At 42.1% G+C, this 13,096-nt stretch overlaps 1 long non-coding RNA gene across 2 annotated transcripts; it reads right to left on the bottom strand.

The window, feature by feature from the left end:
* Positions 1 to 10,705: 10,705 nt before the first annotated feature.
* LOC141629825 (uncharacterized) lies at positions 10,706 to 12,229 on the bottom strand. Of its 2 annotated transcripts, none has more exons than XR_012537363.1 (4): positions 12,057 to 12,229; positions 11,681 to 11,753; positions 11,353 to 11,408; positions 10,706 to 10,925 (listed from the first exon to the last, which is right to left on the bottom strand). It is a non-coding gene; the product is annotated as an uncharacterized LOC141629825 (long non-coding RNA). The 2 variants fall into 2 exon arrangements; XR_012537362.1 differs by having other exon boundaries at positions 11,331 to 11,408.
* Between the last annotated feature and the right edge of the window lie 867 nt (positions 12,230 to 13,096).

Below are 13,096 nucleotides of genomic sequence, written 5' to 3' on the forward strand. Positions count from 1 at the left end.
TGAATGAATTAGACGAATTAATTATGAGACCCTGTCACTATAGCAATTTAACTGTAATTTCCGATCTAGTTGAGTGCACGCTTCTATGTCACCCTTTAATCTGGCTAAAATTAATCATGGATCGAAAGATTGGACTAAATAGGCCTGCTATAAACAGTGGACTACCCTAATGAGGACGAAAGTTAATTTAGTGGTATTTTAGGATAGAAAGTGGACCGAAAGGACCTTTTAACATCCGTCTCACATCTAGTTAAATCCAATCATTTACAAATTTGAGTCACAGGACTACCGTAGTGAACCGAATTCCCGACATGTCCCTCTCTTCTTGATAGTTTAATCGTATTTTATTGCCTTTACTGCTCTTTATTTTACTTCTCTTTCTTTCAAACTTCGTAGTTTAGAACCAATTTCAAACAAACCCCCAATTGTTACCATAGGATTAGAATTAGACAGCTATAATTCCATTACCTCCCTGTGGATTCGATACTCGACTGCCTCTACTACATTTTAGTTGAGACCGTTAGGTTTTATCTTTGATATGATTGCGATAGCCGTGTCAAATTTTGGCGCCGTTGCCGGGGAGGCAATTGTTCAATTTATTAGTTGTTTTATTTTTAGTCCTTTTCCAGTTTAAGGAACACCCGTTCCTTAGACTATTCTTATATCCTGGTTGTAGTTTCCTCTTATGCGCAGGTCACAGGGCGGTGAATTATTGCCTTACAATCCTGAGCTTGAGAAATCTCTGCGCGAGTTGAGGCGATCACAAAGGGTATTACCGACAGAGGAAGAGCTAATTACTCTGTCAAGCTTTCACGAGAACGAGCTTTTCGAGGAAAATCCGCCTTCATCTCCAGTCTCCAATTCATCGACTGAGACAGTCACCTCTTCGGATTTTCTAGAAATGGCCGAAGAAGTAACCATTGCCAGTCATTCTGAACCGACAGCTGCAGATCTCTATAAGCGATTTGTACTACCGGGGGAGGCAAGAAAATTCGAGCCGAAGCCTGCTTATATCAACTTGATTGAGAGAAATCAATTCGGGGGAGCTGCAACTGAAGATGCAGCTCAGCACATGGAGACCTTTATTGATTACTGCTGCTCCATACCCCCTCCCACTGGCGTGACAGCGGATCAGATTAAAGAAACCATGTTTATTTTCTCACTCCGCGATGCTGCAAGGGAGTGGTATAGGGATTTGGACCGGGCTGCTCACGGTATCACTGACTGGAATTTACTGGCTTTAGCATTCTACAAGAAGTACTTTTCTGCATCAAAGACTATTGCCATTAGAGCTCAGATAACGAGCTTTAAGCAATGGCTCGACGAGAACTTTCACGAGGCATGGGTCCGTTTCAAGAAGTTGGTGCGAACCATTCCGCACCATGGGTTCGAAAAGTGGAGCTTGTGCAATCAGTTCTATAACGGGCTGTATGACGATCAGAGGGCTATTTTGGATGTTGCAGCTAATGGCCGGTTCGCTGAAAATCTAGGAGAGACTAAGGGGTGGAAGATCATAGATGATTTGGCCACCCATAAAGCTGAATATGGGAACTCGAGAGGAAATCAAAGAAGAGCTGTTGAATCTTCTTCTGCTGCTGCACTAGAGGCTCTCACGGCCCGATTTGATAAATATGAACTGGGAGGAGCCTCGAAGGGAGGAATTTACCATGTAAATGCCGTTACAGACGGTCCCTTCAGTTGTAAGAGATGTGAAGGAGAGGGGCATGTTTCAGACAACTGTCCCAATTCCTATGAGTCATGTGCTGCCTTCCAACACTACAGGCAGAACAACAGTTACTACGAGCCGAATGTCCATCCCAATTTGAGGTGGACTAGTCAGAATGTACTCAATCCCACTGCTCCTCCGAATCAGCAGCAGCCGTATATTCCTCCACACAAGAATCAACAGGGCTATCAGAAACCTCCTTCTTTCAACCCTCCTAACCAAGGTGCATCATCTTGAGTGAGCTAAAGTCTATGTTGCAGTCCATTTCGAAGCAATTGCAGCTAAATGATCAATAAAATCAACAGAAGGACGCGTCATTTAAGGCACTTGAGACTCAAGTTGCCTAACTTGCTGCAAATCAATCCTCCAGAAAGCAGGGTCATTTACCGACTCAAAATGAGAAGAACCCACATGAGACGGTAAACCTGATAGAATTGAGAAGCGGTCTTTCTTATGAGGGACCGGAAGTGCAAAAATCAGACCCTAGGGAAGCTATTACTGATGGTGAACAGTGTACTGTCGAGAAAAAAGGGCTCACGACAAAGCAGTTACTCGATCGGCTGAAGACTGGTGTTCGATCGAGCAGAATTGAGGATGATAGTGGTCGATCGAGTGATTTTTCCACTCGATCGAGTGAACAGGAGGAACAAACTGGTTGATCGAGTAGAATTTCTACTCGATCGAGTGAAGCAGATAATGAGGTTGGTCGATCGAGTGGAAAGTTTACTCGATCGACTGGTGTTGAAGAAGAAACTGCTCGACCGACTGAAGAAATTGGTCGATCGAGTAGTATTGATAACGGGAAGCTTATTCGAGAGCCTGCTAGTGCTCGTTAAAGCGAGAAATCACCGGAAAGACCTCGTTCGAGAGGTAAGAAGCGTCCAAAGGATACCGAACTTGCTCCGGAAGACACTTTGGAAGAGAGAAACAAGGGAGTCGAGATACCTATTACGGTTCCCTTCCCGAGGCGGCTGCAGAATACCAAAGTTAATCAACAGTTCGGCAAATTTGTCGAACTTTTGAAGAGCTTGGAAGTCACCATGCGGTTCACTGAATTGCTGACTAAGGTACCCTCTTATTTAAAGTTTATGAAGGAAATTTTAGCACGTAAGAGGACTATTAATGACAGTGAGACCGTAGCTTTGACTGAGGTAGGGTCAGCCCTATTTCAAAATAAGTTACCCCCTAAGCAATCAGACCCGGGTAGTTTTTCAATTCCGTGTCATATCGGTATGCATTTGATTGATAACGCGCTATGCGATTTAGGCGCTAGCGTAAGTGTCTTACCTTTGTCTCTGGCTACGAGACTTGGATTGACAAAGCTGAGTTGCACCAACATGACTGTTCAGATGGCCGACCGTAGTTTATCACGGCCATTAGGTGTAGTAGAAGACGTAGCTGTTCAGATCGGGAAGTTCTTTATTCCCGTTGATTTTGTTGTCTTAGACATCCCCGAAGATGCACACACCCCTATTATTTTAGGGAGACCATTTTTGTCTACTGCCCGTGCAGTGATAGACGTCGGGGGGAAGACTTTGACCTTTCAGGTAGGGGACGAGGAGCTGATTTTTCATCAGTCTAAGTTCCGGAGGGCTCCCCTGCAAGCTCAGCCTTGCAATGCCCTCTCTTATATTGACCCTATTATTGACACTCCAGATGGAAATTTGGAGAAATGTGCGGCTATTGTTAACCCTCTGCCTCAGACTGAGAGCAAAAAGGAGGAAAGTTCGTCTGTTTTCCATGTTGCAGGTACAGATGAAAGCTATAAAGGAGTTGTCAAAGGACGTTGTGCAACTGTTATCAATAAAACTGGAAGTAAGGATGCCAAAGAAGATGACAGAGGAGCAAGGACGAGTAAATTTCGAACCTACGTGGACTGGAACTACATTCCTCCTACTGTTGCAAATGGTAATTCAAGCTCATGGAAATTAAAGAGGTCGGTCAGTGTTGCTGAGGTGACGTCCTCCAGTCAGAAGCCCACAAAGGGGCTACTAAAATTTGATGAGAATTAAACGGGGAAATGCCCCGTGTAACACATTGTAATAGATAATTTATTTGAATTTCTTTCGAATTTGTTCTATTGCGTTTTAATTAGGACAAATAGTTTTAGACAATTTTTAGCATAGACGTAAGACTATAGACTGTGCTTTTGCGTATTTGGTATTTTGGGAAACTCTTGGATGTGTTTTTATGCAGGTTTGGGGAAGTTTCACGCAATTCAAGGAAGAAAAGACGAAAATTCAAGAGCCTACAAGAGGGAAGTCCTCGATCGAGTACTTTCTGCACTCGATCGAGTGAAAATATGGTCGATCGAGTAATTTATTTACTCGATCGAGTAAAGCAAAAAGAAGGATTGGTCGATCGAGTAACTTTTTACTCGACCAAGCAGCTGGACCATAAAAGGGCTCGATCGAGTGATTTAAAACCACTCGAACGAGTGAAATGAGCAATGGACACGGGAGTTTTCTATCTTAAACTCTTTATTTCATACTTCATTTCATTTCACCCTAATTTTCGTCTAACCCCTTCCCCTAATTGCGATTTAAACTCCCCCAAATCCCCATTTTCTTGCCCAAATCACCAAATCCGTCACCTACATTTCATTGCTTGCATATTAATCTTCAAAAGCCCCTTGATTTACCCTCTATTTGTGTCCATTATTGCGGTTTTAAAAGGGATTTAGGGTTTGCGGGTTTTTCGACTGAAATCCGCCATTGTTGCTTGTTTATTTGAGGATTATTTGCATTTGTAGGTTCATCATCATAAAGTAAGTGATTTCCATAACCTCTTGCATTTTAATTTCAATTACTTTGAATTTTATGAGGTGAAATTAAATTAGGGTTTCGAAAATCCATGTTTAGTCGAATTTCTCGACTTAATTGTGTTTGTATGCCTTAATTAGCTTGCCTGATGATCATATCCCAATTCCTCGCTGTTGTTGCTTGTTTAATTCGAAATTTGCGCAAGAATTCCGCGATTAGGGCTTCTAAGTCAAATTTTTCGACTGTCAGACGGTCTTTATGCTGCCATGCTTTGCTTAACTTCTTGCTTACTTACTTATTGCCGCGTTAATCGTTTTTCCGTCCCCTATCGCCATTACATGCTGTAAATTGTTGGGAATCCTGTACTGTGAGTCGGAATTTTCGACTGCTAGGAGTATTACATGCTTTCATATGCAGTTTCTCATGCTGTTTTTAGTCTCCATTAGCAGTCATTACATTGTCACATTATCACCATTCACGTACTGCTATTTCGAAATTTCTGAGGAATTGTTGGAAATTGTTGCTGTAGGTCGAAATTTTCGACTGATAGGGGAGTGTATATGGTTTCACATGCTACTTTTCTGTTGTTTTCGCCTCTGTTTACCATTGTTTTTCTCTCATACCCCCTCCCCTATGTTTTCAGGATGGAGTCGAGTACCTTACCTTCTGCCGCACCACCTCCAGGTCCACCTTTGAGCGAGTCGGTGGCCCCGCTTGTTGCCACTACCTCTGCCCTAGTCACCACTGCAGCTCCAGTTTTTCTTGTTTCAGCTGCGGGGACGGTTTCGCTCCGGCTAGCTCACCGGAAGCCCGATTCAGTTTGCCACTTCCACTTCCCCCCACCACGTGTACACCCGGCCTCTACTGCACCAGGATCGACTCACTGCGGGCCGCATCCGCCTTGAGCAAATTTAGTCCCTTACACAGTCCGAGAGCGGGCCGCTGCCTTGCGTTCCAGAGACGGACGTCGGGGTCGAAGACGGTCTAGAGCCACGCCAGCTCCTGTTGCCCCTACTCCAGCCCCAGTCACTTCCACAAATTGCACCGCTTCTACTTACTGAGACGGTCGAGTTCGAGGGGACACTTCCCTCGACTCTCACCCGGACTACCCGCAGGTATTATTCATCAATACTTTACACCGCGATAAATTTTATAACCTGCTGAAGTGTGAACATATGCCTTCCCGATTTTTAGACAAATCGGCATTAGAGAAACTCGGTATTTACGAGTCGATGCAGTACCTTGCTACGGGTCACGGGGATGCCTCGGCGTCATTACCATGAGGGGCCACACCTTCTTAGAGCCGAGCCTTGAGTTTCTCGGCTCTTTTACCTTCTCCCCAGTGACGCACATGAGACCGACCCCGACAATGTTCGGTCTCCTTCCTGGTTATTTAACCGACCTTCGATGCCTCGCGGCAGTTTGGTAGTTTACTTGACCTCACCTCCTCGGGCGTGAAATCAGACTCGAGGAAGGTTTACAAACAGGTTTGGCGGTGCTTGGCCTAGACCCGTTTCCAGGAGCGAAAGCTCCACCAGGTCCACCACCCCCCGTCCGTTGTTTTCTCAGACTCATGGGGAGCTCTATTTTCGGCCGAAAGGAGCCGAACAACATCACGAACCGCGAGCTCTCCATCCTGGGCGGTTACCTGAATGTCGATTGTGAGGGTCCTTTTACCTTCAACATTGCCTACCTCACCGCCCAGTACCTCCACGACCAGGGGAAGAAGGAGACGGGAACCATTGCCTGCGGTGGCATAGCCACCATTCTTGCCCATCGCCTTTTCCCCCGCCCGGCCACGTAACCTACGCACCTCACGGGAGAGAGGTTACTCGAGTCCGGATGCCATGCTCTCTCGATTGGCGACCCCGACCACAAGACTTGGAAGATTGACGGCTCCTTGTCCGTCGACTTACCCCCGCGACGCTCCCCCGTCTTGAGCCCTTACCTACAGTGGTAAAAGGCCACCGTCTGCATGCCTTGCCTCTACTTTACCTTTCACTCCAGCCTCTACCACCTACTGATGCACCATCCGCCAAGAAGCGGCGAGTTGAGACTGGAGAGGGGTCTACACCTGCAGGGAGTACCCAGCCTTCCACGGCTACTCCCGATCCGACCCCTACTCCCACTGTTACTACCACTCCCACTCCTGCCCCACCTCCCACTGACTAGACCCAGACTCAGACTGAGCCGGTCTTTCCGGCTACTTTTAGACCACCTCCTCCCTTTGTAGCGCCCGCGGTCCAGGACCATGGGGGCGCAGTTCTTTACTGGTCTGTTGATTGAGCTTGCGAGCGTCGGGCTCGTATGGAGAGGGACTTAGCTTTGACTCTACACCCTCCGTACGAGCACCACTTGAGACACAGACTGATCCCCGAGGGTTGGCCACACCCTTCCTTCTTCCGGTACCCAGCTGAGGGGTACCCGGTGTCAGAGGACGAGGAGGAGAGCGAGGACCCAAAGGTGGCGGTGGAGAGAGCTCGCGCTGAGGAGCGGGAGAGGAGAGAGGAGGAGAGAGACCCGTTGTACCGGGGGAAGGGAGATGGAGATGGCGACGACGACGACGAGTAGCTACTGGTCTACTCACTTCTCCAGTTTGTGGCTGGTTTGGGGAAGTTCGTGTTTTGTATGTTTTCTTACTCTTTTATTTTGTCTCCTTGATTTATTGCTTTTATTTTATTTATAGGTTGTATATTCCCGAGCCCCCATATTTCTGCTGGTGTATGCTGGAGGACAACGAGGGCGTTGTCCGTTTTGGTTTGGGGAGGGTATTGCATCCTTTTGAGTCTGCATCTGCATTTGTTTTGCATTCACGTTTACTTTTCAGCTTGCATTGTTCTTTATTTTCCATCAAAAATCCAAAAAAATTTCGAAAATTTCAAAAATTCAAAAAATTTCACGTTTATTTCTGCATATAGGTTGAGTCGGAACGGTAGATTCCCATGATTACAATGCACTATAACTTGTTAATTTACTTGAGCCTTGCACTTTATTGATAGTTTTTAGCTTTGTCATACGCATAATCTACGAATTTCTGTTCAAATATAAGCTGACTGTTTAGACTTGACCTATAAATTGGCAAACTACTTAAAAATTCTGAGTTTTTAGAGCCACAACTGGTGACATTCATGACCAGTTCATTAGGAATTTTGAGTAGTACTCCTTGCATAGCATGTTCATCTCATTTGCACATTTATAACATTCAATTTCTTGTCAAATGCACATATTCGGGTTTGTGGTTGGTGTCACATGCAGGGAGGGTCTTGCAAATTTCCCTTTCTTATTACTTTACACCCATTTAGCTCCACATAAGCCAAAATTGCCTTTTGACCCATTCGCTACATCCCAAACTGAGCCTGCCTAGTCAAGCTAGTTAGTATGTTCTTCTGCGGTATATTTTTCCTTTGCATTTTGGTCCGTGTTTCTTGTTTTGTTGTTGGTGTAAGTATAGAGGAAGAAAGAAAGAAAAAAAAAGAGTATTGAAAAAAAAAAGGAGAAAAACGTGAAAAAAAAAATGAAAAAAATGAGGAATTCACGTGTACAGTGAACAAAAAAAAGAAAAAGAAAGAAACAAAAAAAAAGAGATTGTGAAAATGAAAAAGAGTTGAGAAGATGTTCGAAGATGTACAATCGAAAAGGGTTGTTTGTTTCAGTTAGTTAATTCAGACGGTGTTTAAAAAAGGAAGATTTGTAACCGTCTAACTCCTCCGTTCTATCCCATATTTTTTGAGGAGATTGTGTTTTGAGTCTAGTGAGTTTTGTGCCAAACGAAGGGCACTTGTACTTAGTCTTTCAGTCAGTTGAGATCCGGATGGTTTCATTATGGTCCTGTTAGGAACTAGCTTGACGCTTTTACCTCCACATTTCCATAACTTATTTTGCCTTTTCTCACCTGAACCTCACTATTCCCATATTATTTGCAAACCCTCGGCTGTGACGGACATTATCGGTTGGAATTTGTGCATTAGTGCTTGAATTGTCTTTCATTTTTGTTGCATGCATGCTATGTAGGTCGCAGTTAGGTGAGTGACTGTCTTTTCTTATCTCTTTTACATATAACATTTGCCCTTTGTTTCATGAGAGAAGAGTGACCACGTGAGAGTCCATTTTTGTTGGTCTTGCAAGGTCGATAGGTCAGCTATATTTCTGAACAGCTCATAATTCGTTTGCGTATTGATTGTTTAGCTTTAACTGTTAATTTTTGTTGCATTAAATTGGTTCAAGTCGACAAGTTAAGCTAGCTCTGAGTTATCATTTCCGTTCCATTAGTTTAGTTTTGAGTTTACTCGAGGGCGAGTAAAGGTTCGGTTTGGGGAGATTTGATACGTGCCTAATGTATAGTCTTTTTAGCCTATTTTAGCACGTATTTCTATGCATAGTTATACTGTTTTTATGGTATTTTTCCCCGAATTGGCTACTTTGGTGCATTTTGTCCTTTTTGTAGGAATGATCGCGAAAGTAGTAGATCCGTACTCTTTCGTCCTTTTTGCATGCATTTAGAGGAGGCGGGATTGTATCAGAGTGAGATACTGCATTTGGAAGCGTCGTGGCACGCATTACGAGGCACTTAGACGCAGACATGAGCTGAATTGGAGATACAGTTACTCGATTGAGCAGTTTACTACTCGATCGAGTGGTTTTTGCTCCCTCTGATGATCGATCGAGTGATTTTTCACTCGACCCCTAGCCTGCACAAAGAGCTGTTGCTCGATCGAGCAGTTTTCCAGCCGATCGAGTAGTTGTTGCTGAAGAGTTGGTCGATCGAGTGGTTTTAATCCACTCGATCGAGTGGTTTCGTTAGTTATGGGCTTTAAACAGCCCGTGAGTTGTTTTTTCTCGCTAAACTTATTTTGTTTGCTATTTAAGCACGCATTACTAGGTTAATTAGGATTATCTTTCATACTATCAAACTCTCTACTGTAAACTTAAGTACGTTGCTTTGCTTTTCTCTACTTTTACTTTTATTTCGGGATTGCTTCACTCGGATTTCATGATCTTTACGCCGGATTCGCTTGGATTGTAATTCCTTTATCCTTTTTATTTATAATAATCATTTGGTTTCTTTAATTTCTTGTTTGTGCTACTATTCCTTTTGCCCTAATTTTCCTTATTGCGATTTATTGTTTATTCATTATGTTTTCTGCCGGGAATTTAATTGCTGTTAGTTTAATTAAGAATATGAGTAGCTAAACCCCTTTCATGTTGGGATTAGGGGATCTGCGGTAGAAATGTGACGATGTAGTGAATGAATTAGGCGAATTAATTATGAGACCCTGTCACTATAGCAATTTAACTGTAATTTCCGACCTAGTTGAGTGCACGCTTCTATGTCACCCTTTAATCTGGCTAAAATTAATCATGGATCGAAAGATTGGACTAAATAGGCCTGCTATAAACAGTGCACTACCCTAATGAGGACGAAAGTTAAGTTAGTGGTATTTTAGGATAGAAAGTGGGCCGAAAGGACCTTTTAACATCCGTCTCACATCTAGTTCGTCTGAATCATTTACAGCTGAGTCACAGGACTACCGTAGTGAACCGAATTCCCAACATGTCCCTCTCTTCTTGATAGTTTAATCGTATTTTATTGCCTTTACTGCTCTTTATTTTACTTCTCTTCCTTTCAAACTTCGTAGTTTAGAACCAATTTCAAACAAACCCCCAATTGTTACCATAGGATTAGAATTAGACAGCTATAATTACATTACCTCCCTGTGGATTCGATACTCGACTGCCTCTACTACATTTTAGTTGAGACCGTTAGGCTTTATCTTTGATAGGGTTGCGATAGCCGTGTCAGCGACTCCACAAAATGCAAACGCTTGTTCTCTCTCCCAAGCGCCCCCGTGGGCCCCATTGTCCACAGGCGGTTGTACAACCGCCACTATAAGTTACCTACGGTGGCGGATTTTAAACAAAACCGCCATTATAGGTTTATATAAAACGACGGTTGTTAGACAAAAACCGCCACTATAACTCATCTATAGTGGCGGTTATTGTTTGGAAAACCGCCACCATAGAGATTTCAGTAATATCATTGCACCACTACATGTTCTCTATAGCGACAGTTGTTTTAGCAGAACCGTCGTAAAAGGTTATAGCATAACGACGATTGTTGTTAAAAAACCGCCACCGTAATTAGGTATTTTTTTTTTAAAAAATTGCTACCCACAAAACATCCTATAAATATGACAATCTAAATATCTAAATGAACAAACAATACATACGAAAGAATGCAACCGCCAATTAACTACCAAAAACGAACCTTGCATATCATTCGGCACAACAATAATGTCGGGTATCCAAAAAATACATCCAAGTTTATAAATAATTACATACACATCATAGTTAATAGAATAATCAACATTACATATTCCCGAAACAGCTCTTTAACGCCCTTAATTCATCCTTCATCTCGTCAATTGACACTCTTAAATCTGCAATGATACATTTAACAAAACTAATGCTCCCTCCTAGTCTGAGTGTTGGTTCCCTTTCTTTTGGGCATCAAAATTAAGGAAATGAATTTGGACCACACAAAACACCCTACCCCACATGAAATTGAATTTGGACCACACAAAACTTACCAAAAAAGGAAAGAGGAACCAACACCCGACTAGCATGATAACGGAAAGAGGAACCAACACTCAGACTAGGAGGGAATAGTAAGAAAATCAAACTAAACATTATTAAGCCAACGTATAGGGAATTAGTAAAGCAAATTCAAGTAACTATGTCGACTAATGAGCCCGTTACTCCCGAAGAGGTTCAATCATAAGAAGCGGCAACAATTAGTAAAACAGAGGAACTGTTACATATTCGAAAGAGTGATCAAGATTAACCTTAATGTTAGGGTGAACAAACCTTTCTAGCAACAAGGATGCCATGACTCCAATCTGTATAGCATCCATCGCCTGCACCTAAGAGCATTAGAGGCCCAAAATAAGACTAGAAGTGGTTCAAGAAAGAAAAAATCCTAAACGAGTATAATATATGTTGAATTTTAAATTTCTCAATTTACTCGCACTTCCACAAAATATTGCCTTACACTCACCAACTGAAAACCTAAATATGCAACTGTCAAATATCAACAGCATACTATATCATACACAATATCAAAGCTTATTGATTGGACGCAATTGATTAAATGTAAATAAGCGGTATGTAAAGCTTTGATTTCATATTGGCTTACCACCCCAACTGTTGAAGTTCCAATCAATCCCAGAGATTTCACCCGACTTCAAAGCACTTTTGCGGACAACAAACTACAAAAAAAAAGACATTAATTAATTATATGTAGTTAGTGCTTAAGCATACCACGAGTTCATAAAAGAAACCTTCGTCATTTGAAATTTTCAATGGAAAAGGGTGAAAAGATAATGCTCACTAGTCCTGTATCACGAAATGAAGAATCATTCATAGACAACTTTACAGCCCTAATATTCAGGGGTAACTGGCTCTTTGCATTTTCCCACAGCATATTTCATACAGAATGATTTCATTGCACAACCAGGAATGGTACTTAGTATTTACCATTAAGATATTGCAAGAAGAGGTAAGAAATGTACCTGACCTGAGCTGGGGTAGCACAAACAATCACTCGTGGAATGCAACTACAACAAAAGGATCATTGAGATATTAACGGATTGGCTAAATGTTCCTCTAAAAAATACTGAAATTCTGCAGTGGAAGAGCAGGAACAAGATGAGGCTTCAGATAAGGGTCATAGGTGCTGCCATAAGTACTATTACAATTTACTACGTATTGAGGCAAAAAAAAAATAAGGGGAGGATGGATAAAAACATTAACAACCAGAGTGAGTGGCTTAGAAAATTTAAGAGGATGTTAAGATGAGGTGCAGGCCTCTTATACATCATCCTGTATCAGGAAAAGTAAAAGTTGAGTTACGGGTGAATAAAAGTCTGGATTCTATTGACTCCACAAACACATAATGTTGGTTTTGGCAAGCAAATCTCAAACTGAAGTTATGATCTAGTATGGTTGGATCCAGAGTTAGATGAGCACAGTAAATCATGTTACTAGCGTGTATCACAACATGACCAGAGACGATAATAACATAAATATTGATTAAAATAATTCAGTGAAGCCATGAATGAAAGGAACATAGAGCATATTGTGAATCCCAGTTGTAAAATATCTATTTACTCTCATATACAATTAGAAGCAATCATAATTGTATGAAAGCTTATAAAGCATCAACAATCAGAACGACAATAGCACGCGATACACCAGCAACTTACACCATAAACTAATAAAGAGTGAAAGGAGAGTCATGGGAAAGTCGTAATAACTGACACCATGATATCAAGTATAATGAGCACAAATTTAAAGAGAAAATCAGAATGTTTTTAATTAACAAATAAACACTTAAATCACAAATATACAACCAAAGATTATTCCATGTTCACATCAATTAATCCAACTCAAACAATAATCAACACATAAGATAATACTACATAGTAATTGGTCTTAGATATGTTTCAACAAACAGGTGCTGCACAGTCACAAATTAACATATACACCACGACCCATATGAAACCCGATAATGAAATGGAGATTACATTTAATGGGGTTAGATTGGGTGATG

This window comes from Silene latifolia, chromosome Y, assembly GCF_048544455.1.
Source record: "Silene latifolia isolate original U9 population chromosome Y, ASM4854445v1, whole genome shotgun sequence".
Classification (NCBI taxonomy): Eukaryota; Viridiplantae; Streptophyta; class Magnoliopsida; order Caryophyllales; family Caryophyllaceae; genus Silene; species Silene latifolia.